This window comes from Nicotiana tomentosiformis, chromosome 4 (genome assembly GCF_000390325.3).
Source record: "Nicotiana tomentosiformis chromosome 4, ASM39032v3, whole genome shotgun sequence".
Taxonomy (NCBI): Eukaryota; Viridiplantae; Streptophyta; class Magnoliopsida; order Solanales; family Solanaceae; genus Nicotiana; species Nicotiana tomentosiformis.
In genome coordinates, this window is record NC_090815.1 from 24,591,619 (window position 1) to 24,617,115 (window position 25,497).

Sequence of the window (25,497 nt, forward strand, 5' to 3'; positions counted from 1 at the left end):
ACAGATTAAAGAGTGTATTTCACTATGATAAAAACTGAAATTACAAAGGTAAACTAAACACTGAAAGGAAATTGCTAAGAACAAACATAGTAGAAGGGGATGAGGAGTATAGAGAGAATTGGGGATGAGGAGTATAGAGAGAATTGGGGATAGGAAAACATAGACTTTGCCTAAGCAGTTGACATAATTCGCCTCCTTTCCAAAACTGCCGATGACACCCTTTTATTCTCTTTGTCACGTACTTCCCTACTCAACCTGGATCCCAAGTAAATGTACAGTTGGGCTGTTTAATTCCTTGGCGATATCGCGGTTTAGCCCCAGGCCCAATAGCTTGGCCACCCTTTGTCCGAATAATTGCCCCATAAGCATTATCTAACTTATCCATGTTCACAACAATACTCCTGTCCTCAATAAGAACCTTGTCCTCAAGGTTCGAGTTAAGAAATCTCAGACTCACGGGTTTTGGTAAACTAGTTGTAGTTACGTGGACTTCAATAAGCTTGAAGTGCACTGGATGGAAATCACATGCCAATTCCTCTTGAGCAAAATTAAGAGCACCATACCAAGCTCTATTCATGTCTGGCACAACAAGAGTGACTGCATAGTGGACTTCATTTTGGACAAGGGCATGATGAGATATATATATTGTGTTTCCTTTGAATACTTCATAAGCCACAAAAACACTGAAATGGATAGCAAAATAGTTATTATTCTACAAGTGAGTTCCACAATCATCTCTACTTTCACTTTCTTTATTAGTGTACCAGTTAAATCTTGAGGCATGAATAAATGTGTACCTATTCCAATAACATGCTGATCTCCAATATAAACTACCTGTGAGACAAAACAAAGGAGTATATTGCATTCTTTTACTAACACAATCTTGTTACTGACCTGGGGTCCTAATGCCAAAGTCATCCATTTTTTTAGATTGCATCCTTGTAGCATATTCGAAGTGGTTGTGATGATCTTTGGAGCCTTAGGTGTAAATTTGGCTCTACCCTGCTAGCCAAAATATGGGTTCCCAAGGTCAAAAGGCAGTAAACAATCAAGGGGCTTTTCAAACTTTAACCCATTCTGGTGTATCCAAGCAATTATAATATGTTGGGCTGACTTTCCATCGTAGGAGGAACCACAAATCAGTTCAAAAATTCTAGCACTGGACACAAATACAACAAGAATCACATCATCTCCAAACGTAAGAGTGGCGTCACTACAGATCTGCTCATTTGAAGCATTAACATAAGCAAAATACAAGCGTTTGATAGCTCCCCTTCTAGTTGAGGGATTCACAACATCATGAATAAGTGCAAGCGCTAGCTTATTAGACTGGACAGACTTAACAGATCCAAGAAGTATCACATGAAAACTACTATAGACAGTAGTTGGTGGTACAAAAGACTCGAGCACAGTGAGTATGTTCTCGTCAATCATGTCATCGAATATCTCTCTCCCAATATCCAACCAACTAACTTTGACATACACATACTTATCAATCGGAATAATCACAAAGAAAGCTAGAGAGAACTTATTACCCTTAGGTCGCTACCCAATGTCAAACAAATTAGCTATATGGACAATGATATCATGTTGGAACCACAACATATATTTAAAAACTCCCTTTTGTTTTGTCAAATGTTGCCTACTTGGATTTGAGGGTGTAAAAAGGTCCTCTAACCTCCCCTGAGGTGACTTCGCACTGATTAAAAGAATAGCACCAGAGCCAGGATCAAACAGAAAATGTAAGTCAAATGCATCATGTCGAAGGCAAAGTATTTTAGGATGTTCAGTAAGTAATTGATTCTAGCAACCATATCCCATATCAAATTCAATGACAAGAATTTGAATTTTTGCATTAGATATAACACTCACTAGACCAGTCATACTGGTTTGTTGAGAGAGCACCTGATTGGTGTGGCTAACAACCTCCCTCATAAGTGTCGTACCATTTTCTTTTCTCTGAATAATTTTATCAAACATTTTATCCGCGTCACTTTCTAAAATGTCAGCAGTTTCTTCAATGGATATCCACGATGGTATATCATCCAAAAAATCAGTTCCTTTCCTATGAGCAAATTTGTCAAATAACTGAACTACAGCGTTGCTTGAATTTTTCTCCACCATCGCGTAGACTTGCTGGTCCTCCTCTGATTTGCTAGTATTTGAATCAAAGTTTATCTCAGTTGCCTCGAAAAATCCCGCATAGTTTATAGACAAAATTTTTGTAAAAGCTGTTCAATCTTTTTACTTTTTTAGGCATGAGACAATCTCGTCCGACAAGAGAAACGAGGAGTGCTTCATCGCTTGCAAAATGGAAAGGCAAATTAGGTTCATCGCTCTAAGAATTTCATCGAGCACTGTGTCTTCCGCTGGTGCGCACTTGTTTCCACCAGGTAAACTAGAGGTGGGATCATGTATTTCAGGGATTTGAAGGTTTGTCAATGAATCTAATAAGGAAGGAGGATGAATTTTGGAATCCATTGTTGTAACTGAAGAACTATCAGCAATTGTATTAGGGGAACTCTAGTAGAGAGTACATCAAATGCTTGCTCTGTCTTGTTGGCTGGTTCAAAAGTAGATTCAAGCCCATACAAATTTGAAATACATAGCAGATCAGTAAAGGTCCGTTTATGAAAATGCAAAAGAAACTTCTCCTTAAAATGATTCCAATCATAGAATTGGTTGTTGCGAAATAACCAATCGAACCATGTGAGGGCATCGCCTTCCAGATAGAAGGAAGGAAGAGGCAGCCAATCCTTCTCGGAGAAGCCAAGGTATATGAAGTATAACTCGGCTAAAAAATTCCAGCGCTCTGGGTTGCTGTCGCCACTGAATCTAGGCAGAAACACTTTCGATGTTGGAGTCCGATGGATGAAAGTACCAATGTAACGAACCCAACACTAAACATATACAATTCCACGCCCAACAGATTAAAGAGTATATTTCACTATGATAAAAATTGGAATTACAAAGGTAAACTAAACACTGAAAGGAAATTGCTAAGAACAAACATAGTAGAGTATAGAGATAATTGGAAGTGAGAAAACATAGACTTTGCCTAAGCAGTTGGCATAATTCGCCTCCTTTCCAAAACTGCCGATGACACCCTTTTATTCTCTTTGTCACGTACTTTTCTACTCAACCTGGATCCCAAGTAAATGTACAGTTGGGCTGTTTAATTCTTTGGCCATATCGCGGTTTAGCCCCGGGCCCAATAGCTTGGCCAACCTTTGTCCAAATAATTGGTCCATAAGCATTATCTAACTTATCCATGTTCACAACATCTTCTGTTATTTTTCTAGGAAACAACGAGCCCTAGTTGGGCTTCCACATAGAGTAGATGTAATATTTAAGCTTTATGGGTTTAATTTTTAATGTTCTTAGTATTAAACTATTTTATATACTATTTATTATTACGGGTTCATTGATCTACTAATTGTTATAAATTTTGTACACATATATTTATGTAATTGTAGAGCTATATCAGCCTCTGCTTTCACCATGTAGAACATGTCCTTGATTTTATGATTGGTATTTCTATATGTAGCCGCATATCTTAAAAAGAAAAGACGATCAGAAGCATTTACTGATGATAATACGAGTTTAGGTAGGGTTAGAATATTACAAAAAGCGGCTGACTATTAAGTGCATGCATGCTGAGGAAGAAAAATAACGTAACATAACATAATTAATTAAAGTTGTTATATAGGAAGCACTTCAGTGACAAGTAAATCAAGAAACAGTGCAAGTTTAGGACACAAGCTATGGCAAACGACCAGTGGTGGATCTAGAATACAAGCTATGGGTTCACGAGAATCAATAGTTTTTGTTTAAATTTTGTATGTGTGCTAAAATATCTCACTAAATATCTATAAAAATTTGATCGTCACTACTTGATAAGTTGTTGATGAAGTGAATTGATCATTGCAGAAGATGATGAAGTTAAAAATTCAAGACAGTCTTGGCTTAGAATCCTTGTACTTGTTCGTTTCATTGCCATGGCCAAAATAGCTGCAAGACCATCTGCATCTCCTCCCGCGAGCGATTATGTCCAGGCAAGTTGCTATTTCCTCATTCCCACAGATTGGTGCATAGATGATATATAAGCATGGTTGAAAACTTCTACCATAGGCCAGGTCTCTTTTTCTCCTCCTCCTTCAACTAACTTATCCTCATAGTTTCCAGCTATCATTTACATGCGAAAACAACTACTATCTCAACTAAGCTAATTCTTCCTTCAATCAACTACTTCTAATACCCTAACTAAGAAGCTACATGAGTTTTTAACTCATAACATCCTTAACGTATACTCATAAGTTTAACTAAATCCCTAAAATGTTGTACTTAATTAACCAAAACATCCTTAATGTCTAGAGAAAGTGACACCTCTAGTCCAATTCATCCTATGGCCTTAATTAATACACCACGTAAAAGCGAGTTTGATATCTGAAACTAGGGTCTCAACTAAATACTCAAGGAGAGATAAATAAAGAGAAAAGGAAAGTGTTATGAATTTTGTAATTCTATTCGAATGTGTCATTAAAACCCATGTTTTAATTGGTTGCCTCTCAACGTAATTGAATCTTTGAGGCCACTATGATCATCATTCATGATGTCTACATTACAGATCTAATTACAGTGTTGGGATCAGTGAATATCCACACAGAAATATTCACCGTCAAACTTTGAGTATAGAAGGAAGAACAATGAAATCGGTGGAAACCCTTATAAACTAAAAAACACGACCCGAGAGGAGCAAAACAATATCACTATAATGAGTTGAGATACAATAATCACGACTTGTATAATATATTTTAGGTTAACGCACTCAAAAGAAAAAACTCTCTTTAGAAATATCCTCACTATATGTATAACTGCTCAAACACTCGATGTTTCTCTCACATATGTGTTTTTTTTTCTTCTGTGAAGCGGATGAAGAATCTCTTCTTGATGCCATTGATAATATCAAGTATAAGAGAATTTAGACATGATCTTTTTATTTTTTTGCACATTTGAAAATAGTTATATACATCAAACTTTCTATTGGTGAAGCATATGGAACTTTGGGAACGTACTTCCTTTCTTTAGTGATTGGTTCTTCAACATAGTAAGGCGGCTTCCTAATAGAGTATTTCTGGTCCTTGTATTATGAAGACTAAACATATTTAGTACCTTGTGTATGTATTTTTCTTGAGATAGACACATGTTTCTGCTAATTCTCATCCCAAGTATTTGCTTATCTGGTCCTAAGTCTTTTATTTCAATCTCATCCACCAACTGTTGCTTAACTCTAGTTGATATCATCTATGCTAAAGCCTGCAATTTGTATACCATAACAATAAAATGATACAAGATTCATCTAGGTTTTTGATAGAACAACAATGGTTCATCTCACGTCTCATGATCTCATTATTGTATATGAATCCATCAAATTTCTTATACCACTGTTGGGGAACTTATTCCAAACTTAACACGCTTTTTTTAACTTGCACACAAGATTTTGTTTATCATGAACTCGAAAACCTTCGGATTACTTCATGTAGATATCTTTCTCAAGGTCAACATGCAAGAATACAATATTAACATCTAGATGCTCCAAATATAAATTTTCTGCAGCTATGATATTTAGCATCAACTTGATAGTAGTTACACTACTAAACAAATTGTACTTTTCCGTCTGAAAAAATGGACCGATTCGGCCGGCTTTGAACGATTACCGACCGAATCGAACGAGTCAAAAAATTACTGGTTATCAAAAACCGACTTACTTCGGTCAGTAAAATCGACCAATTTTGGTCGGTCAACTGAATTTCACACTCGGACCAAAAAAAATAAAAATCGATCGAAAATACCAACTGAAGTATGTTGATTTTTTAAATTATGTAATTAAAAAATGCACCATGTGAGGATCAAATACTGTGGCAGGATACTATTCTTCCATTAAGGCATTGGTGCTTGTTGGTTTAAGACTTATATATATTTTTTTATTTATACTCCTTAATTATATTTTTACGTGAAAATAATCGACCGACGATAATATTAAAAAAACAATTATCGACCGGCGATAATATTAAAAATATTAATTTTAATTTATTTTAAATAAAAATCATGGTCGATTTCTTGAATAAGAAATTTTTCTGTATGCATTACTGACCGAATCGGCTGGAACAAATAATTTCCCGCATTTTGACACAAAATAATGATCAAATTCGATCGATTTTATTTAAAAAAATGGGAAAAAAATTATTTTAAAAAATGCGACCGACTATGGCCCATATTTTGGTTGGTACGACCGATTAGTTTTTCGGTCGATTGTTTTGGACGAAAAAAATACGTTTTTAGTAGTATTAATTTAACACTATGCTCTTCTTTGACCATGTACATCCATTTATTCTGCAACACCTTCTTTCCATTTGGTAACTCCATGAGTATTCTTGTTTTATTCTTTTAAAGATTATTTATCTTTTATTTCATGGCCATCTTCCACTTATCAAAGTTTATCTATTACATTGTTTCATCAAAATGATGGTTCTCCAGCATCAGTCATAAGTAATTAATGGAGAGGCAGTGTACCTACCTAGTGCATTAAAATTCTTTGAGATCTCCTTAATATAGGCTCAAAAGTAATAGATCCCGAATTTAGTTTTAGTTTTGGCTCCAAATCTGATTCTGGTTCTGGTTCTGGTCCGAGATTGGGCTTTTGGTTCTGCATCTCCAATTTTAGAATCAGTGTCACTCCATCTAGCTACTTTATTTTTGGAGATTTTTTTCAATTCAACTATTTCAAATGTTTATCTACTGGTGCTAGCTGGTTCAACTCCAAACCTATCTTTGTATATCATATTTTCATTGAAGGTGACGTCCCTATATCTTATGATCTTTCTGTTCTGATCATTCCAAAATCAATAACCAAATTATCATCATCATAGATAATAAAAAAATATTTTTTGGCTTGGAATCAATCTTATTTCTGTCATTAGAATTTACACGTACATAAGCAACACAACTAAAGATTTTCAGATTTGAGGATTTAGCTGCTTTCCTATCTATAGTTCTATACCTCCTTAGGAATGTCAAAATGTAGTAGTTTTGAGGGTCCCTTATTTAGAAAGTAAGATTCCATGTGAACAACTTTAGCTTAAAAATATTTCAGCAATCTAGAATGTATTCTCATACTTTTGGCTTGTTTATTCCGGATTCTGCATCCTCTCAGCTACACCATTTTGGTATAGTGTTCTATGAACTATCTTAATCATTCTGATCCTATTCTCAGAGCAAACTACTTTGAACTCTTGACTATTATGCTCTCCTCATTGTCAGACTATGGACATTTTATCTTCAGGCTCATATGATTTTCAACTTCAACTTCCCACATTTTAACGATAACAAACATATCAAATTTATTTTTTAGAAAATAAACTATATACTTTTCCATAAAATTATCAATGAAGGTAACATAATAGTGTGAACCTCCAATAGAAGATACAAAAGTTGGTCCCCATACGGTCATATGTACTAGTTTTAGCTTTTCTTTTTTTGGTGTCCTTACTGCCTTTGAAAAATTAACTCTCTTTTGTTTCACACAATCTTCGTAAAAACCTAATTCAACATGCTTGAGAATTGATAATTTTTCTTTGGATACTAGTAGCTTTATTTCCTTCTCACTCATGTGTGCCTGAGTCTCCTATGCCACAATGTTGAGTCACGATAATGGTCAATCGTTGCTATAGTATCTCTTTGTATTCTAGTTGCATATGATATTCATTTCTTGGATCCCTCATCTCACAGCTAAATTTCATTTGGTTATCTTCCACGAATCCATTATCAAATAATATTTTATATCCTTCATTGTCAATCTGCCTTATGTATATCAAAATTTTTCTTGAGGCTAGAAATATGTTGGATATGTTGCAGTTTTCATAGCGTTCCTTGTGTAGTTTTTTCATGAACTTCACCTTCCACCACAATATCCAAAAAAAGGTTCGCCATCTTCTAGATAAACCTTCTTGAATTTTTCAGTAATATAGTTGAGCAATAATTCTTTGCATGTGGTAGAGTGAAAAGAGGCACCTGAGTCTAGAATTCAAGATTCAATAAGACTATTTGCACATCAAATTAGCGCATCACCAATCTGTTCAGTAATTACATTTGCTGACTTATCATCCTTGAGTTGATCGTTCCTTTTCCTCTTTGGTTCTCTACACTGACTGCTGTAGTGGTGTTTTTTATCACAATTTCAATAAGTTATGTCTTTTTGATTCCTAGATTTCTCTTTTCTTCTTGACTTTTATCTTCCACAAACATGCTTTGTCTTCTTTGACTGCTTCTTCCTCTCCTCGCTTCTCAAAGAAAATCGGGAATCACTTGATTCTCTTTGGCGAATATCTTTTCTCAGAATCAAATAACTTTTTCTAACTTGAATTTGATATGTCCCGATGAACTGCTAACTATATTTGCTGTTGCAAACTAACTGATCGGTGAACATGATAGTTGTATCAGCCCCTGACTTCGTCAATGAATGCTATGTTAATTCAGAGAACTTAATCGAGTTAAGATTACGTTAAACTCATTGATATGTTATCTACCTCCCTGACTTCATAATCAAATGCTATGTTAATTAACAGAACTCAACCGAGTTAAAATTACATTAAACTTACCTTCAGCCATCTTCAATTTGAACAATCGACATATCCATATCAAATAAACTCTATTTAAAGCATATGGCTTATTGTACATATTTGATAAAACTTTTATCAGGCTTGCGATGGTCTTCTCGTTAATAATATTAAATACCATATTTCGTGTCAGCATCAAACGAATCATAGAGCTTGACAATTTAATAGATCCATTTGCTTTGGCTGTATTCTCTGGTTTTATCTTGGTCGCTGGTAATTATAACCTTTCTAATACATATAATCCTCTATCTGCATTTTCTAGAATTCAAAATCTTTGCCATTAAGCTTGTCAATCTTAACCTTCCATTCTTCTTACATTATTTTTTCTTCATAAAACAATTATGTGAATAATGACCGTGTATAATAATTATGAATTATGACTATGAATAGTAACTACCAAAAGTAACTGCACTAATACAGTCTTTTCTATCATAATATAGTGTTTATGCTCTGATATTAGTTGTTGGGGTTAGCAGAATACCCACACAAAAATATTCACTATCAAACTTTGGGGATAAAATGGAGAAATAATGACACCGATATTTTTACGTGATGCACTTATAAACTATGGGAAAAATCATGATCCTAGAGGAACAAAACAATACAACTATATAATGGATTGAGATATAATAAGCACTCAAGTTGCACAAATGAAGAAGAAGCCCCTATTTATAGGGATGAAAAACGGTCTCTTTTTTATAACACTGATAACATCGCAAGTATAAGAGAATTCAGATACGACAGTTTTATTTTTCTTCATCTTTAAAAATATTTACCAACCAAATATTGTTATGCTAGATTTAATTGGCTACGATGAGTTTGGGTTCACATTTAGATTTTATTCACATGGGTTTGTAAATCCCATCATAGAAGAGATAAAAAGTACTCCAATCATTTCATTTTGTTTGGCATTATTTTCTTATTAGTGCATTTAAAAAATAATAATCTCTTTCTTAATTTAAAAATAATTTAACTTTAACGTCACATTTTTCTACACTTAATGAAAAGTTTTTGTAATAACATAAAATATTATGAAATATTTTACCCCGCAAGTTCCAAAAGTCGCACGGTCACACAAATATTTATGACTATATATATATTTTTTTTCTTTCTTAAAATTCGTGTTGAGTCAAACTAGGAGAACATATTCAAACACGTAGAGTACTTAATTATAACTAGGGGTGTCAATGGTTTGGTCCGGCTTGTTATTTTATAAAATTTATACTATACCAATTTTTCGGTTATTCAATTTTATATAACCAAAATTATACTTATTGAAACTGTCTCGATCACCTTAGTTTCTCTTCGGTATCTATTTTGTTCGGTTAATTTTCGATAATTTATTTAAAATGTCATGTAAGAGTCGCTAATAGAAGTTAGAATACGATAAAATACGTACTTACTAGGACTTCGGCAAAACTCTCTAGACATTTTTCCAGTTTAAAAGACGATGAATCAAGAGAATATGAAAGATAGCCAGAATAGAAATTCATCCTACTATTCTATGTAAAAGAAATTAAGCAAAGACAAAAGAAATACATATCAAACGAGTATATTAATCAAAAGTGGACTCAAGAATAGAGTTTATTAGAACATTAAGTATCCAATAAGAAAAATCTAAATTATACGGAAAAAAATATTTATTTCATATGGTTTGCCACTCAAGATCGCTCGAATACCTAGGACATGCTATTCAAGATGCTTGCTAACTTATCTAGATTTAATAGGACTAGCATTGAGAGTTGAGACTTTGGGTTTTAATTACTTGTTGGCGATAAACGTTTTCATAATCCCAAAGGCCAAGAAAAAAAATTAATTTATGTTATTTTAAAACTTAATATATAAAATATATTTTTATATATAAAATTATTCGGTACGGTTCGATATTTTTTTGGTTTATTTTTGTAAAATTAAAAACTTATCGTAGTTATCGGTATGATTCTATATTTATATAAAAACTGTTGCAGAAGATCGTGAGTTAACTAGCACACAATCACACACAAAGTAAATAGAGAAGAAAAATCAACACAAGGGTTTAACGAGGTTCGGCTAAGCCAATCCTCGCGGCAGAAGCAGAGAGAGTTTTACACTATGAATGAGAAGAAAAGTACAATACAATCTATAGAATCCCCAACTATAACCCATATATATACATCCCAAATAATCACAAACCTATAAGAGAAAGGTTTCCCAATTTGACGAGGACTATAGGTTTTCCTTTCCCAAATCTATTATGATAATGAGTTTTCCTAAACCTATAGGGATTATGGGTTTCCTAAAAATACAAGAAAATAATTCAAGCCACAAAATAACAAATCTTCCCTTTGGCTTGAATTCTCTTCATTAATAGGAACAACATCTCTCTACCTTGCCCTTAGCCCTCACGAGGGCTCTACCCATTGTCGTACACATCAACCAAATCTAGGCAACGCCTAAACTTGTTAAGAGACTCAATCTCTTTAGCCATAGCAATAATCCGTTGATTTGGTTCTATACTCTTAATAGCTTCTGGATAGCTATAACACTCAAACGCATCAACGGTCTGTGCAACTGCCAAAGCAAATCCCACAGGATTTGTATATCCAAGAAGATTCCCATCAACTACGTTTGCAAGCCTTTGCAGTCGGTTGATCACTCTTTTCTCTCTGCCTGTTGCAATGCTATATGGTTGTTGTTGCGCAGGTATATCAACATTATCATCTTGATCAATATTTACTGCACTAAGCTAGTGGAGATTCAATTTCTAGCTCTATGCGGTCAATGACACCACCATATATTTTTGCTATTGCCTTCTCCCTCTAGCTGTCCAATGAGGCAGATTCATTGAATATTACATCTCTACTGATAATTAGACTTGGAGTCTTTTGATATGTACACCATAGCCTATAACCTTTCACTCCAGTCGCATACCCTAGAATTATGCACTTCTTTGGCCTCGGCTCAAGTTTTCCATCCCTCACATGAGCATAAGCAGGACAACCAAATATCCTTAAATTTGAATAATCAGCAGACGAACCGGACCATGCCTCAAAAGGAGTTTTGAACTCAATAGCTGTGGGTGGAGATCTGTTGACCAAATAACAAGCTGTATTGATTGCTTCAGCCCAAAGAACCTTGCTAACACATGAGTGTGTAAGCATGCTCCGTGCCTTATCACAAAGCGTTATGTTCATACGTTCTACAATACTATTTTGTTGTGGTGTTCCGATACAAGTGCGGTGTCTCACTATGCCCTCTTTGTTGCAGAAATTATCGAACTCAGAATTGCAAAATTCCAACCCATTGTCAGTTTGAAGACGCTTAACGTTTCTTTCCGTCTGCCTCTCAACCATCGTCTTCCATTTAAAAAATATCGAAAATGCCTCATCTTTTGTTTTTAGAAAATACACCCACACAATTCTTGAGTAATCATCAATCAAAGTCATAAAATACCTGGCACAACTCTTGTAGGGAACTCTCTTTGAACCCCACAAGTCTGAATGTATATAATCTAATTTTTTTCGTATCTTGTGCTCGGACTTCTTGCTGATCTGTTTACCAAACACACAATGCTCACAAAAATTAAAAACTTGATTTTTGTACCCATTCAGCAAACTCTGCTTACTCAACAAAGAAATCCCTTATCACTCATATGACCAAGTCGCAAGTGTCATAACTGAGAGACCGATTCATATCACTTTTCCCAGAAGTTACAACAACTTCCCCTTCAACTATACTGGCCTGAAGATGATACAATTTAGAATGCAGTTTAACCTTTATGAGTACCATGGAGCCTTTACACACTTTAAGTATTCCATTCTCGGAGTAAAATTTATACCCTTGATTATCCAAAGTCGAAAAAGAAATCAAATTTCTCTTTATCTGAGGAATATGCCAACACTCAATATTTCTTATAATTCCATCGAACATTCTCAATTTAATGTTACCAATCCCCTAAAATGATAATGGATTATCATCTCTCATGTAGACTGTCCCACTCATTTTCTTGTAAGTTGCAAACTAATTCTTGTGTGGACACATTTGGAAAGTAGCACCAGAATCAAGAACCCAAGAAGACTTCCCTTACATAGTCACTATTGTCAGAATTATTGTCAGTGTCAACAATATTTGCCGAATTATCTATTTTCCGCTTTCCTCTTTTCTCTTTCAGCTCTGGACACTCTCTCTTGTAGTGACCTTGCTCCCCGCACTCATAACAATTCTGCTTCCTAGCTCTAGACTTCAATCTAGAGATTGACTTTTTCCTGTTAAAGTCCTTTTGTTGTGTTCTTCCTCTAATCACAAGACCCTCGTCCTTAATTTTGCTGTCCGAAAAGCTCTTTTTCAACTCTTTAGATTTTAGTGCATTACTAATATCTTCCAGTGAAATGTTGTCTTTCCCATATAGCAGCTTATCGGCAAAAGTATCATAAGTTGGTGGTAAAGAACATAACACAATCAAGGCCCGATCCTCACTCTCAATTTTGATATCTACGTTCTTCAGGTCCATTATAATTGAATTAAACTCATCAAGGTGAGTTTTAACAAGTGTACCTTCGTTCATACGGAGATTGTATAACCTCTTTTTCAGGTAGAGGCAATTTGTGAGCGATTTCTTAGAATACAGATCTTCCAGCTTCTTCCAAATTGTTGCTACAGAAGTTTCTTCAGCAATTTCCTGAAGAACGCTATCTGTAATGCTCATGAAGATCGCACTCAAAGCCATATCCTTTACGTCAGGCTTCTCTGTCTCTTTCATCTCTTTAGGAAAATCCTCATCAATTGCCATCCATAACCCTTGTAACACCGGTGACGATTTCATCCTAATCTTCCATAGACTAAAACTAGAACCCCCGTCAAATTTCTCTACTTCGTACTTTGTTGAAGATGATGAAGACATCTTAAGCCTAGATTATATGTAGAAACCCGAACTTTGTTCTGATACCAATTGTTGCGGAAGATCGTTGGTTAACTAGCACACAATTATTCACAAAGCAAATAGAGAAGAAAAATCAATACAAGGATTTAACGAGGTTCGGCTAAGCCTAATCCTCGGGGCAGAAGCAGAGAGAGTTTTCCACTATGAATGAGAAGAAAAACACAATATAATCTATAGAATCCCCAACTACAACCCTTGTGTATAGATCCCAAACAGTCTCAAACCTATAATAGAAAGGTTTCCCGATTTGACAAGGACTATAGATTTTTCGTTCCCAAATCTATTAGGACAATGGGTTTTCCTAAATCTATAAGAATTATGAGTTTCCTAAAAATACAAGGAAATAATTCAAGCCACAAAATACCAAACCTATGATCTTATTAAAATAAATCTAATAATCGGTTCGGTATGACTCGGTTCGGTCGGTTTAGCCGGCTTTCAAAGATACACCGACACCCCCAATAATTATAACTAGTACTTAACATGGAGATTTCAAGCTCTTTCTTTCCTTATTTTTTCTGCAACGGTGAAGTAATTGATCACTTATTCTGTTGTTCTTGCAGGATATAGAAAGCAGACCAATTACTGATGATGCAGCACATGAGCCTCTGGATGATGAAACTTTTGCTGAGCTCCAAGTTCTTCAAAGGAATAACATTAATCGTATCGTCCAAGAGAAGAACTGGGATGAGCTTAATGACTTTGGAGGAGTCGCTGGAGTTGAAGAAGCATTGGATAGTCACCTGGAAAATGGAATTGCTAGTGACACTAAAGATATGCGTCTGCGCGACGAAACGATCAAGTTTCCTCAAACTTGTGTACCTCTTGTATTCATGTTCTTCTACTTCTTGCGTGAAGCATTCGAAGGCTGGACTATTTGCTTGCTTGCACTGAATGCATTACTTTCTCTTGCCTTTGGAATTGTCGAAGAAGGGATACAGAAGTGTTGGTTCGACAATTTGATTCTGCTTTTATCCATACTTGGACTGGTAAAGTTTAAGTTGGTGTGGATGTATTGGGAAACAAAAAAATTACTGAAGAAGAAGGAGGAGCGTAAAAAGAAGATACTGAGGGAGACAAAGGAGGTCCATGTTATTCGAGGAGGAATCGAGGGTCCGGTTCCATGCTCTGATCTTGTTTATGGTGATATAGTCTGTTTAAGAAGGGGAAACCTAATCCCTGCAAATGGGTTATTTGTTTCTAATTGTGGAGAAGCGTTAGAGGTACGGGATAATGATGATGATGATGTGAAGTTGTTTATCAGTGAGAAGAACCCATTTTTGTTAATTGGTTCCAAAGTGATTAAGGGTGATGCTAAGATGATTGTGACATTGTCTGTTGGCGATGAGGCAGAATGGACTGAAAGAATGAGAAGGGCAATAGCTGAAACTTCACATAAAGCTTTCGGTTTTGGTGCTTGTTTTGAGAAGTTGCGCACCACGATTCATGTTGTTGGGCTTGTCATCAATATTGTAATCCTTGTGGTTTTGTTCGTGCGCTTTAAATTCCGACAGAAAGATAATGAGTACGGACAGAGACCAGAAACTAAGGAAGAACCTGTCGAATTTGGACGGATAGTAAATTCCATCAGAAAATTTGTTAGAGATCAATCCAAATTGACAACCTTGCTTTGTGTTTCACTGGTGGGGATGACAGAAGGATTACCTCTTGTTGTAGCAATAGCAATTGCATATTGGAAAGGGAAGATAGTATCAAACAAGGACTATTCCAAAGTTAATATAGCATTGCTCCTCGAGACAGAGTCTTCAGTTACTATTATTTGTTCCACAAAGACTGGTTGGTTAGCACAGGAGAATCATCAGGAAGTTGTCAAAGGTGCTGTTGAAACTCTCACAGAAGGTGAAGTGAAGATCATATTTGTCTCAGAAGATGATGTTGATGAACTTAAAAACGTCGTCTGTGAAGCTGGGCTGGTTAATAACCTTGACTCGGACGATGCTCTGGTGGTTAAAGGTGAGGATTTTCATCAATTCAGTGATGAGGAAAGGATGGAGAAAGTAGATAGAATCTGCATAATGGGAAATTCCTCCCTTACTCACAAGTTGCTTCTTGTAAAGTGTTTGAAGCTAAAAGGCAAAGTGGTTCATGTGCTTGGCGAATGCATAGGTGATGGTTTGGTAATCCAAAAGGCAGACTTTGGCCTGTATATAGATACTTGGAGTTATGATTACCTGATAGGTATGATCAGGTTTGGAAGATTTATTAGTGGGAATATGAGGAAACTTATACAAATTGAGCTCATTCTGACTTTTGCTAGTTTGTCAATAAACTTGATCTCAGTTATGATTACAGGAGATGCTCCGTTAACAAATCTTCAGTTATTTTGGCTCCACTTTCTTGTTACATTTCCTGGAGGTCTATCATTGCTCTCAGGAGTGGAGGATGAAATGTTAGCAATTAGACGACGTAAACCACTAATAACAAAGGCAATGTGGAGGAACATAATAATTCAAGTTACTTATCAGATTGGCATCTTTGTGGGCTTTAAATGCAAAGGAAAAGACATCCACGGCATCAGTAGTCAAGAGATTAATTCCATAATATTCAATGGATTTGCTCTCTGCCAATTGCTTAACATATTCTGTGCTAGAGAGCCGGAGAAGAAGAACATCTTTAACGGTCTTGGTTATAATTATTGGTTTTGGGCAGCGGCTGGATTTTCCCTTATTTTGCAGTTCTCGTTTGTTGAGGCAGCGCCTATATTTAGCGACAGTTCGCGATTGAACTCGAAGCTATGGGCTGTATGCTTTTTAGTTGGTGGTGCTACATGGTTCTTTGATTGGGCAGGAAAGTGTGCATCAGAAATTGTGGATCAGTAATTTACATTACAGATTCATGTAATTAAATTTGTGATTTGGATATTACTCCTTGAATTAATTCAGAACTTTTGAACTTGAAATTCTGTTTTGTTTCCGCGAGATATTATTTGCCATTATTTTGCTTAATTAAATGATGACACATTACTTGATTCATTTCCAATGTTATTTTATTTTACTATATTGTTAAACATTTTATCATGCCATTATTATATTCCAGTAGGGTCTCACCTGACCTCGTCACTAGCATGTGCTAGCCAGTTTTCGGATTGGTAATTAAAAAATATCCAGCGTTTGTAAAGTCATTAAAAAATAGCCACTATTATGCTGCAACACGAAAAATTTCAGCATAATATACTGGAGATTGCACCTGTGTATGAACTTTCAGGATATTATGTTGGAACTCTAGCACACGGAAAGTTCCAACATAATATACTGGAGATTGGAGCATCTGTGTATGAACTTCCAGCATATTATGTTGGAACTCCAGTATATTATGCTGGAATATTTTCCTGATTTTGAACAGTGTTTTCGTTCAGATTTATCTTTACATGAACAATAGCTAAATTTCAATTACTTTTGAAACTGTGGCTATTTTTCAATTACCACTTATAAATCTAACTATTTTTGAATTTCACAGCATATATAGCTCATCTTAGTTACTGGGTTCGCAATTAAACATTTATATATATTTAATAAATTTTCTAGTACAAATATATTGTTGAAGCAAAAGTGACTGGGTTCAACTGAAACCCCACTCAATAGACTAGCTCCGCCTCTCATAACAAAGTATAACTAATAAAGTAGTAATGTTAAAGACGTAAAAACATTTGTTTACCTCATAACTTATATGCAGGGAACCTCAGGTTTCTAACGACCTCATGAATGTCGGCAACGCCAGCTGCAATGTCGTCAAAATATTCACGGTAATAAATTTTGCCATATTTTGCACTGTATACAGAGGAATTGAAAGTTGTTTTTGTTTTGCATTTTCAAGCAAGTGCACCGACATGAGAGGTATCCTGAACTTTTAAAACTTGTAAAAACAAAACAACCCTTTTAAAACTTTTTTCAAATCCTTTCCAAAAATTTTGGAGGGTATTTTTATAAACAGATAATTTTAAAAAATATTATGTAATGCATGTTATTTTTAATACACAAAATCAAATAGTTAATAAAAAATAATCTCAATATAACTAATCCCAACATAACAATATTACAATGCACGTACTCCCACCATTAATCAATCAACTAGGCCTTAATCTCTTAGTTATGGTGAATAAGCAATACTGCTTAATTTGCATTAGAGAGCATACTTTGTAGTGGATTCTATACGGCTTAAACTTACGGATTCAGTAATTTTTGCCTACATATGTTTATACTAGTTCATCCTAATTCAGTACTTTTAACAAATAAATTGAAGTGATAATTAGTACTCCCCTACCATTTTCTATCTTAGTTTGACTGCCACAAAGTTTAAAAATATATATAAAGAAATTTTTTGAATCTCATTTAAATTAAAGAAGTGTATAATACACAAATATATTTTCTGAATTTTGTAATCCTAAACCTGTCATTCCTATAAAAGAACATCTAAAAATATTGAAATTAAGAACTTACTAAATATATAGAAGGACGTTCTCTTTAAATTGATTTAAAAAAATAGGAAGACATAAAAACTAGAACCGAGTGAGTGCAGATTAATCGATAGTTAAGTGATAAAAATTTATGTAAAAATATATATTATGTTTTTTTTAGAACTCCAGGAAAATCCGCAACCGTTACAGTTTCTGCCACAGTCTCTGTCAGAGGCGGATGGAGTATACTATATACAGGTTCAACTGAACCCATAACTTTCGACGCGGAGTAAAAATTTATATGTAAAAATTCATTAAAATTACAAAAAATAGTATATATGAACCCATAACTTTAAAAATATAATGGGTTCAATGTTAAAAACCTTAAAATTGAACCCATAAGATTTAAATCTTGGATCCGCCTTTGGTCTCTACCCTTCGGGTGAGCACTCTGTGTGCACTGGGTAAACCTCCAATGTGTAATAGCTTGCAAACCACACAAGAAATATAAACCGCACTAGTTAAACCTTGTGCGATAGTTTAAAACCCAGAAGACATTGATGGTGGATGGATCTCATGTCATCGCTATGGATAACCTCATCAAGTGTCAGTAAGTTATTAACGTCTTTTATTCAAATTAACGCGTGCGTACCGAGTATGAATTGAACTGTCTTGCGACGTGAAACAGCTGCCGACTGCCTATAATAATGGGGCAAAACGTCAACACACTACGGCCCAGGTTAGTACAGCAGGCCCTACCTACTTTTGGAAGACACATCCCTAATGAAAGACCAAAACGCCCCTAACAATTATTTCCGATCTGCCAAAATAGGTGTGCACTTATTATGGATGTGGTATTCCCTTTGTTTCTGAGTTTACTTGGTAGCATATATCAGTCTGTTTCAAATATTATCTCTTAGGTTTTGTTGGGCTCAATAAGTCCAAAAATACTTTTAACATGATATAATATTGTCCGTTTTAAGCTAAGTACGTATGATTTTTCAAAAGACTTCATACCATTAAGAATATACAGCACTTTATATGTAACTTCCCAACTTTATTTTACTTAACAATTTCGCCCTCGAACTAAGTTTGCATTCATCACGATCTGCAGGTCTTTCCCTCAAACTAAGTTTCACGTTGGCGTTATCACAATCCACAAGTCAATTTTTCAGATTGATTGTTTACCCTCCGTATCGTTAGAGTATCTATGGCAATTGAAGCTTGCAACTAGCTTGTTTGTTTGTGTGCGCCTCTAAGCTTGTAAAGGAAAGTAATCCAACCTCTCGCTAACACTCTATTATCACCATACTCGTCCTGTCGAACTATAGGCTCTCATACCGGTTATTGGGCTCAACTAGCCTAAAGATACTCTTAACATGACGTGATATTGTTAATTTTAGGTCAAGTCGCACGATTTTTCCAAAAGATCTCACATCATTAAAAGTATCTGACACCTTATATGTAACTTCATAATTTTTTTAACTACCAATATAAGTTTTGTATTGCCACACAAATATTATAATGTGTTTAAAATCATAAATTCTAATAGTGTTATAATCACGCAATATTATTGCATGTTTAACATATTTCTTTCTTTCCTTAACTACGCGCCTAATTAAACTATGTCACATAAATTGAGTTTCTTAATTAGCCCGTGCCTTCTTCCCCCTACTGTGAACTCTTCTATATCTAATTGGTCTCATTAGCAAGTGCCCCCTCTGTATTTCTTCCTTACAATGAAAATTCTAGACATCGATGCTCACGATAGCAGCGGACTATGTGTCCGACTTGAGTTTGAGAAAGTCCAGAACAATCTCAGTTCGTTGTGTCTTTAGAAAACAAGTTAAATATAAAAAGGGAAGAGGTAAGAGCTAAGAGCTAAGCTACGAGCACAAACAAATAAGTACTCAAAATCATGTAAAGTAGTACAGAATTAATTAATGCAGAACTAAAAGAATGAACAAGAGATGAGTCTTCATAAAAGAGAGCAGAATTACATATCTTTACCTTAAAAGTATGCAAGGGAGACTGGAAGCAGGAAATAATTGAAGTGAACTTTATATCAAAGGAACTGCTATTTGTTCAAACCAAGCATGAAAGGGTTTCTTAAGAGATAGATGAGAATCGTTACAAGTCTTCGCACAGAGACAAAGTCAATGGAGGAAGATGTAGTAGTATTAAAAAGACTTGGAGAGCAAGAGTCTTAAATAATGTCCTTTCCTCGTGAATTGGCCTCCAAACGCCTCGAATCTAACCATAAATAATTCATTACAGTCAATAAAATTCATTGGAATTAATTCCATAAGAAAATGCTGATTTTCCATAAAAATTCGAATTTAGCTCAAACATCACCCGTGGGGCCCACATCTTGGAACCCGATAAAAGTTACAAAATATGAACGTCCATCCAACCACGAGTCCAACCATATAAATTTTACCGAATTCCGACATCAACTCGGCCCTCAAATCTTTAATTAAAGTCTTTGAAGATTTCTACCATCTTCAACCTAATCCTTACCAATTTGAACTCAATAATCCTTCCATAAACCTTATTAGTATGTGTAGGTATAAACAATACTCTAACACCCAAGAATCATACTTTTAATTACCCATCTTTACTCCAAACCCGAAATTGAAGAATGGGGAAAAGAAATTCTTACCTCTTTGAAGCCCTAGCAAGATCCTTGTAAAATCTTCAAACCTTGAACAAGAATTGATGGATAAATGACTAAGTCTTTACTTTCTCTCTCTAAAATGCTCTCACCTCTCTCTAAAATGTCGAAGTTGGGTCGGGTAAAAAATTAGAAAGAATGGAAGCCCCGACGCAGTTATACGATCGCAAATGCGATAGCATAACACATATGCGGTCCGCATAACAGCCGCATAATTTGGCCTCCAAAACTGGGCATGACTGACCCGGTCTGCGGTCATTATACGGCCCGCATACTTGTTCTGCGGTCGCATAATGCACCGTAGAACACGTCTGCGGTCGCATAGTGCACCGCAGATTTTTCTCAAATCTTTCCCCTCTCCTGATCCACTCTGCGACCGCATAATGGTCGCAGAAATGACCCTTTTTTCCGGAAAAAAATTTTCTTTACACATCGGTGCATTGTTCAACCCAAAAAGTCCGAGCCGCGGCTCGCAAGCTCGCCGAGAGAAATTTCTATAACCTTTGTACTAATTGACCTACCTCGGCACCACAAAACCTTAATTTTCTTAGCAAAACTTTTCCGGGGTCGTTACACATAAGTCTACATCCGCCCAACCTTTTCAACTTAAATTCTAAACCTTGGAACTAAGTGTTTCAAATCATTGCAAAACCTCACCGGACCCGAACCAATTACCCTGGCAAGCTAAATAACAACCGTAAATCACAATTTGAGCAGTAAATGGGGGAACAAGATTGCAATAGTCAAAACGACCGGCCGTATCGTTACACCTGCACCCACTAGAAAAGAGAATAACATCATCAGCAAATGCAAGGTTATTAATTATAGGACCCTTCTTATTCATGTAGAATCCGGTGAATTCTCTATGAATAAATATATCCTGTAATTTTCTGGAAAGATATTCAGCACATAGGACAAAAAGGAAATGGGAAATGGGATCTCCTTGCCTAATTTCTCTTTCAAACTTGAAGAATCCTTGTCTAATACCATTGACAAGTAGAGAATACCAATTACTAGAGACATGCCTAAAGATCATGTCAATCCATATTTCATTAAACCCCAATCTTCTCATCAAAACACATAAAAAAGGCCAAAAAACTCCATCTTAAGCTTTATCCATATCCAGTTTCAGCACAATGTTGCCATATTTATTGGGCTTAGCAATATCTTGAATGATTTTCTGAGCAAATGAAATATTTTCAGTTATAGACCTTCCTTTAGTAAAATCACTTTGGTTCCCACTAATAAGATTAGGCAGTAACTTTGACAATCTAGAATTGAGAAGTTTAGCAAAAATCTTGCTCACAACATTACACAAGCTAATAGGTCTTATATCATTAAAATGTTGGGGAGAGAATACTTTGGGCAACATAATTATACAAGTATGACTGAACCACTTGGGTAGACTAGCCCCACAAAAGAAAGAATTTAAGGCCAAGACTAAGGTTGGAGCAACAAAGTCCCAGGCCACCTGGAAAAACTAAGCAGTAAATCCATCGGGCACAGGGGCACTGTTAGGATCCATTGAGAATACACACGTCTTTATCTCTTCCATAGAAGGAATAACAATTAGCTCATTGTTGATATCTTCAATGATCATGGGTTCAATGGCATCCAGATCAGAGAAGTCATTATGATCACGCTTCTGGCAAAATATTCCCTGGAAGTACCTAATTGCAGCTCCAGATACCTCTTTGGTCCCTTTTACCCATTGGTGATGTTCATCCTGAATTTTGTTGATGCTCAATCTCCTTCTCCTATCTTTAATGACACTATGAAAATAGGCCGAATTAGAATCGCCATCTGTAAACCACTTCACTCTGGCCTTTTGCCTAAGGATAGAGTTTTGGAGTTTGATGTACCTCATGTAATCAGCTCTAGTATTGTTAAGATTGGTTCTGTTAGCCCCATCGTTATCACCAATCATCAGATTCTCTAACCTGATAAGCTCTATTTCCAACCTTTTGGATTCCTCATAAATATCTCCAAAGGCTTCTTTGGACCATGTACTAAACTTAGAAGCTGTCAACTTTAGTTTTTGATGAAGATTCCACATAGCATTGCGTGAATATTCAACTTCCCAAATATTTTTAATGACCTCTAGGAAGTCTTTATGTTCAGTCCATATGTTGAGTAACTTAAAGTACCTCACAAATAGTTCATCTGAAGCGCTAAATTGAGCAAGTAAGGGAGTATGATCAGAGCAGGCACTAGCCAAGTGGTTAACAGTGGTCCTACCATATAAGTCAAACCATTCAGCATTAAATACCATTCTATCCAATCTCTTCCAAATAGTATCAGGGTCTCCTCTATTATTACACCAAGTGAACTTATTTCCCACAAAGCCTGTATCTTGCATGCCACAATCAATTAAGCATTGTAGGAAGTCAAAGCTCTTGTTAATTCTATAGGTGCAACACTAATTAACCCCATTGGTGATAGATTGATGTGATCTATGGTCTTTTGTTGATTGTGAGCTACGACCTTGGCTGACTTACCTCCAGAGCCTAACTTTTTCTTGACTAAATGAGGAAGCTCACCATCAGACATAGATTCATTTTCAGTTGGTAACTGAGTTTTCTCAACCTCTTTCTCTGAAACTGATTCAAAATGAGAGTACTCATCAATGTCATCCCCTTTATTCTGAGAGTTACTTTCCTGAGCAGTAGGTTCTAACTCAATCCTTTTACTCATCACCTCAAGAGTTTCACCAGATTGAGTAGGATTGATAGACCTTGAAGCCCCTGGCGATGTGTTGAAGACTTGTTGTCCTAGTATCTTCCTCTCCTGTATAGAAATTGTTATGTTCCTATCTTCAGGTGATACTGAAATACTTGGATCTTTTATAGATACTTCTGGAGGTCTTCCATGATCTGACACCTCCTGCATAGCATCTTTCATGTTCCCTCCCACCTCAGGTGGAAGTTTACCTTTTACATTAGCATCGAAAGCTTCATTTATTTCAGTTTTGGATTTAGCTTTGTTCACCTCTCTTGCTTCTTTCTTTCATTTCCTCTCATATGGAGGTCCAGTTTTTACCAAGAAAACATTTACTTTTGGCCGAGATTTGGGTCTCCCAGAGGTGGCCATCACCCTCTGTTCAACTAGGGTTTCCATTTCCACTTCTATAACATTCATAGTTTGGTCATTCACTTGAACAATGTCCTTAGATACATTAGTAGTAACGTTTGTAACTTTGAGGACTCCTTTTGTTGTAGTTGACTGATCTTTCACCTGCTTAGTATTGTTTAGTGTAGTGGTTGTCACAACTTGTGGCACCTTGTTGGTGTTTTTGCCTTTCTTCTTACCTCTACCATTAACCACAGTTTTCCAACCCTCTTCTTCTTCAAAATTTTCTACTTCCATAATTGTAGACCCTTGAGCCTTGTTAGTTGTGTTGCCCTCTTTGTTGTCATCCACTTGCATTTCATTAGCAGCACTATTTTGAACCTCTGTAGTTGTTCTCTAATTTTCTTTGGGTCCTTCACGTTCATTCCTCCCAGTACTCTTTTGGTCTTGTCTTAGCTCAGGGTGTAATATTCTACATTTAACTTCACCGTGTCCTTTTACAATGATTGCAATACTCTAGAATAGTCTCATATTCCACTTTTTGAATAATAGTTTCCATTTGACCCTTCTCATTCTTAATATCAATTTGCACCTCATGAGGCAGGGTTCTAGTGATATCAATTTCAACTTCGATTTTAGCAGTTGTAGGCCTAGTTTTTGAGTGTGTGGCTTTATCCACGATGATTGAAAATTCAATTGGTTCCACAATTCGAAAGAGTGCATCCCATTCAAAATAATGCCATCTCAAATTAGGAAGGTTGACCCATACGGGAGCCAGAGTAGTTTCAACTTCTAGTCTGAAATCATTGGTTCATTTCTTTAATTTCATCTGCATGTCACAAATTGTAAGAAAGTTTCTAGCTTTAACGTTTCGATAGTCTTTTTCGAGGTCAAAATCAATAAACAAATGTTGCATGTTATATGCCCCTATTTGCGCAACTCCATTTAGATGAAATAACTTAAGAAAATCTGATCTAATACGGTTAATGGCATATTTTATTCTTGGGAATTTACCCACAATAGTAAGTTTACAAGACTCTGCTAGCTTATCATCCTCTTCTTTAGTGAAGCTCACTACAGGTCTGCACTCCACTAAATCGTAAGGTCTGTGGTGCAGACGTACCTTTTTCCTTGAAGTTTTGAAACCTGAACCTCCTATAGCTGCTGCAAAATTAAGAGAAGAATCCCATACTGGAGCATTTCCATTGTTATTCAAAGCATTTTGTGGTTGCATTGATGTGTTTTCGTTGAAATTTTGAGATCGCAAGGGGGGAAATGAGTGGCTTAAAGCATCAATTAGATATGGGGGAGCTGGTGTGTGACCTCTAGGGAGGCCAATCATACCCACATGACGCATTTAAGCTTAACAATGGCCAATGTGTACAAAGAATAAAGGAGGATATATAGTGAAAAGGTATCGAAAAGTTTAGAGAGATGGAGGAGCTTCTCTCACTAGAAAATAGACGTTTTTTTATATTTTTCGGAGACTAGAATTTCAACTGTATGGATTTTAGATTTTAGAACGACGAATTTTAAATGTTAATAGTTGGGTTATAAATTTAATATTTTTACATGTTGAATAATTTTTTTAACATAAATACATTGTTTGAATAAAAATTAGTCAGTTAAATTAAATCCGTAGCCCGACTTCTAGCTACGCCATGAAAATGACTTGGTTGTCAATGAAAAATGACTTCCCTGCTATTTTCTGGCATAGGTCCACCTTTGTGCTGTGACGGTAGACTTT

The 25,497-nt window shown here is 35.7% G+C and overlaps 1 long non-coding RNA gene across 2 annotated transcripts; it reads right to left on the reverse strand.

Moving 5' to 3' along the window:
- LOC104102615 (uncharacterized) lies at positions 1–25,248 on the reverse strand. 2 transcript variants are annotated; one of them, XR_011415319.1, is made up of 5 exons: positions 24,874–25,248; positions 20,018–20,260; positions 17,269–17,331; positions 765–1,002; positions 1–683 (listed from the first exon to the last, which is right to left on the reverse strand). It is a non-coding gene; the product is annotated as an uncharacterized lncRNA (long non-coding RNA). The 2 variants fall into 2 exon arrangements; XR_011415318.1 differs by having other exon boundaries at positions 1–1,002.
- Positions 25,249–25,497: the final 249 nt, after the last annotated feature.